Source organism: Protobothrops mucrosquamatus, unplaced genomic scaffold (assembly GCF_001527695.2).
Source record: "Protobothrops mucrosquamatus isolate PMUCROS unplaced genomic scaffold, P.Mucros_1.0 scaffold1931, whole genome shotgun sequence".
Lineage (NCBI taxonomy): Eukaryota > Metazoa > Chordata > Lepidosauria > Squamata > Viperidae > Protobothrops > Protobothrops mucrosquamatus.
Window position 1 is genome coordinate 363826 of NW_015388052.1, and position 4634 is coordinate 368459.

At 43.5% G+C, this 4634-nt stretch overlaps 1 non-coding gene across 1 annotated transcript; it reads left to right on the forward strand.

The window, feature by feature from the left end:
- The first annotated feature begins 50 nt into the window (after positions 1-50).
- Positions 51-169, forward strand: LOC114923112. Its single transcript, XR_003810571.1, has one exon. It is a non-coding gene; the product is annotated as a 5S ribosomal RNA (ribosomal RNA).
- Positions 170-4634: the final 4465 nt, after the last annotated feature.

A 4634-nucleotide genomic window follows, 5' to 3' on the forward strand; every position in this document is an offset into this window, starting at 1 on the left:
CAGGGGGCGCTGCAGGTGGCTTAAAGGCAGCGGCAAGCAGCTGGAACACCGTCTACGGCCATACTACCCTGAACGCGCCCGATCCCGTCTGATCTCGGAAGCTAAGCAGGGTCAGGCCTGGTTAGTACTTGGATGGGAGACCGCCTGGGAATACCGGGTGCTGTAGGCTTTTGCCCCCGCCTCTCTCCCCACCCAAGCCCTTCCCCGTTCCCCTCTTTCTCGCTCTTCCTCCTCCTCACCCTCACCAGCTGCCCCTTCCTTTTGCTGCCACTTTCAGAGCTTGGGTGCCGCATCAGCGGGGAGAACAGAACGCAACCCCCCGCCCAGCCCCCGGATTCTCAATGGCTGCTCAGTTGAGTAGATCTAAAAAGGTACATTTTCTGCTATGCAGCCGGTCCGTGACCTATGCCCACAATTCAGCCCTAAGTTTCTGTTGCTAAGGTAGGCAGTTGTGAAGTGATCTGCACACCGTTCACGTTCTCTCCCCACACAACCCTGGGCCGTTCCTGTCTTTTTCTTCCTCCTCACCCGCACCAGCTGCCCATTCCTTTTGCTGCCACTTTCAGTGCTTGGATGCTGGTTCAGCTTGGGGAATGGAATGTAGCCCTGTGTTTTTTGTTGAAAGTGATATCCCACCTTTATTTTCATCGATTGGTCAGCAATCCTAATATTCTTTCCTATTTTGCTCACATTGCTGTGAGGCTGGTCATGTTGAGAGAGGTGACTGTCCAAAGGCATAATTACGGAATATTGTTTTCCTGGATTGGAGCAGAACTACCTGGTTCCTTTGATGTTCATGTTTTATGCTAGAATTCAGAGTATTTTCTTACCTACAAGGCTTTCATTTTATATTTAAAACTGTTGTGTCTATATAGGAGGTTCTCAGTAAACTGGGTCATGGTTTTCCGAAAGGTGCTTTTTAAAAGGCAACTGGACTTTCTTTCTTTGAAGATGTTTGGCTTCTAATCCGAGAAACGTCTTTAGTTCAGAAAGAAAGAAAAAAAACAAGAAAAAACAAAGAAAGTCTAGATGCCTTCTGAAAAGCACCTTTGGGACAACAAGTCATGTTTTTCCAGTAAAACATCTTATTCCTTTTGGGCAGTTTATGGATTAACAGATCCTTGTCATTTTGCACCTGCTGCTGTTTAATATTCCTATGCAAGATTAGAGCTGCTAGGTCAACTCCAGAACAGCTGTGTATTAAAAATCCAGGTAGAACACCTATGAACTGCTGTTGAAGAGCTCATGTCTTCTTTTATCAACATGTACAGTTCCAAATTTGGCCTCGAAATGTTTGAGAAAGTAGAATGCTGATATTTTGTGGGATAAAATGCTGCTATAAATTTTGGATCACAGTCCCGTGTAATTTGCCTTTTCTCAATATAAATGAATAGGAATAGTTTTAACTTGCCAAAGCAAGATGGTTGTTAACTGAGTTTTGCACCATTTGATGATCTTTCTTGCCACAGTTAAGGGAATCCCTGTAGTTATGTTAGTAACACAACTGTAAAATGAGTCTGGCTTCCCTACTGAATTTGCTAGTCAGAAGGCCGTAAAAGGCGATCACATGACCCTGGAATACTGCAACTGTCAAAAATACATGCCAGTTGCCAAGTGTCCGAATTTTGATCATGTGACCACAGGGATGCTGCAATGGCGGTGTGATAAAAAGTCCTAACTCACTTATTTTCAGTGCTGCTGTAATTTTGGTCACTAAATGAAGGATTGTAAAGACTTTCTATAATTCTGAGCTGAGAGAGAATGTCTGGCCCAAAGTCACTAAACCAGCTTTCCTGCCTCAAGGAAGCTAGAATTCACAATCTCTTGGTTTCTAGGCCAGCACCTTCATCCCTATGCCATATTGGTTCACAGGTATGCTATGGAATTAGACCTAGAGGTATAGTGTAATCTCATGGCTACTCAAAGTCATTTTTTTCTCAACAGTGGATGATAATAATAATAATGATGATGATGATGATGATGATGATGATGATGATAAAAGTTGGAAGGGACCTTGGAGGTCATCTAGTCCAACCCCCTGATGAGGCAGGTAACCCTATACCATTTTGGACAAATGGCTGTCCAGTCTCTTCTTTAAAACTTCCAGAGTTGGGGCATTCACCACTTCTGGAGGCAGGTTGTTCCACTGATTAATTGTTCTGACTGTCAGGAAGTTTCTCCTTAGTTCTAGGTTGCTTCTCTCCTTGCTTAGTTTCCACCCGTTGCTTCTTGTCCTGCCTTCAGGTGCCTTGGAGAATAGCTTGACTCCCTCTTCTTTGGGGCAGCCCCTGAGATACTGGAACACTGCTGTCATGTCCCCCCTCGTCCTTCTCTTCATTAAACTAGACATACCCAATTCCAGCAACTGTTCCTTATAAGTTTTAGCCTCCAGTCCCCTGATCATCTTTGTTGCTCTTCTCTGTACTCTTTCTAGAGTCTCGACATCTTTTTTACATCGTGGTGACCAAAACTGGATGCAGTATTCCAAGTGTGGCCTTACCAAGGCATTGTAAAATGGTATTAACATTTCACGTGATCCTGATTCTGTCCCTCTGTTAATGCAGTCTAGCACTGTGTTGGCTTTTTTGACAGCTGTAGCACACGGCTAGCTCATATTTAAGTGATTGTCCATTTGGACTATTTCCCTGAAATGTGTAAACCTGATACATTTTTATATGGCTTTCTCTCTTCATCCAGGGCTTTTAAGTGTCTTAGTAATCTTATCAGATTCTCTCTTTTTTTTACAGTTTTGATTGTGTTCTATATTTTGTAGAAGATTTCAATACACTACTGAACAAGATATTTGATAATAGCAACAGCACACATAATGTCACATGCCCTCATTTGCAAGGAAAAGAGAAAGCAAGATAACCAAAAATCTCCAGGGATGTAAACTACCCCGAGAAATGAGAACTGGCGGTTAGCCTTGGCCATGTAAACTCCAGGAGTCAATCTCAACTAGAGGTGGATACCGGTATTGTAAAAGTTGGCTATTCTTTCTGACATCAGCTAAAATACAATAATAATCTATATCCTGATGAGGGAGAAATATATGACAGCACACATCTAGGAGAGCAAAATGTTAGTGTCTGGTGGGACCTAATTCTTAAATTAATTTCTGAAGGGTGGAGGAAGAAACATCTGTGTAATCTCATCTATAGTTTCCTCCTTGAGTCGCACCATCAGAGCAGATCTGAAAGTCTTGCTGTGCAATAGGTCAAGGGGAGTTATTTTTCTAATGCAAGCCACTCTAATGAGATTGTAGATACGGTGGGCCAGTCACCATGTATTATCAGGGCGGGCAGACAAAGAACTCCTATCTATCTCATTCTGCTAGAGTCAGCAGAATTGTCCTCATTTCAGAGAGTGGAGTGTGAATTGTGGATGACTGCAGTGGGAAGCTCATAGGCCAGCAGCAACTGTGTTCTAACCCTTTCATCCACCTCCATGCTTAAAGGCTGAAGAATGAACATTCTTCTGTTCATCAGCATAGAAGTGGGCCATGGACAGACTTTGGCAGCAAGCCATACACAGATAATCCTCAACTTACGTCCATCTATTTAATGACCATTTGATGTTACAACGAGTTTGAAAAAAGCAACTTGCAACCAATCCTCGCACTTACGACTCTTGCGGCGTTTCACGGCCACACGATCACAATGCACAATTCTCGGCAACTGGCCTGTAGAGGTAATCTTCGTCTTACAATAGTTCACTTAGTGACTGAAGTTCCAACGGCACTGAAAAAAGTGACCATTCTTTTTCACACTTAACAACCATTGCAGCATTCCCCATACTCACGTGATCAAAGTTTGGGTGCTTGGCAACTAATATTTATGACGGTTGCAATGTCCCGGAGTCACGTGATCTTTTGCGACCTTCTGACAAGCGAAGTCAATGGGGGATGCCAGATTCATTTAACAGCCGTGCTACTAACTTAACAACTGCAATACTTCACTTAACAGCTGTGGCAAAAAAGGTCGTAAAATGGGACAAAACTCACTTAACAAACGTCTCACTTGGCAACAGAAATTTTGGGCTCAATTGTGGTCGGAAGTTAAGGACTACCTGTATTTATGACCATTGCAGCATCCCGGGGTTACATGATTACCATTTGCTACTTTTCGGGGGATTCTCACAAGCAAAGAAGCCAGAATCACTTAGTGACCGCAGGAAAAAAGGTTGTAAAAATCAGGTCTGACTCACTTAACAATTGCATCACTTTGTAAGAGAAGTTGCAGTTACAATTATGGTTGTAAGTTGAGATCTACCTGCAGAACCTCCAAACATTGAGAGGTGGCCTTGTCTTGATAGGGAGAAAGAGTAGCAGCAGAAGGAGTTTCAGTTGGAGGTGAAGAACTCTCTCGCTCTCGCTCTCTTTTCCTGCCTCCACCCATTTACATCTGCAAGAAGGAATTTCAGGTTGTGCTAAGAGGAACCAAAGCCAGAGATAGGATTATTGATAACAAAGATGATCTGGAGGCTAAAGCATACAAGGAACGGTTGCTGGAATTGGGTATGTCTAGTCTAATGAAGAGAATGATGGCCCGTTGCCCGTTGCCTGGAGGCCGTAAGGGTCTGGATGGGGAGGAACAGGGTCTGGATGGGGAGGAACAGACTCAGACTCAGACTCA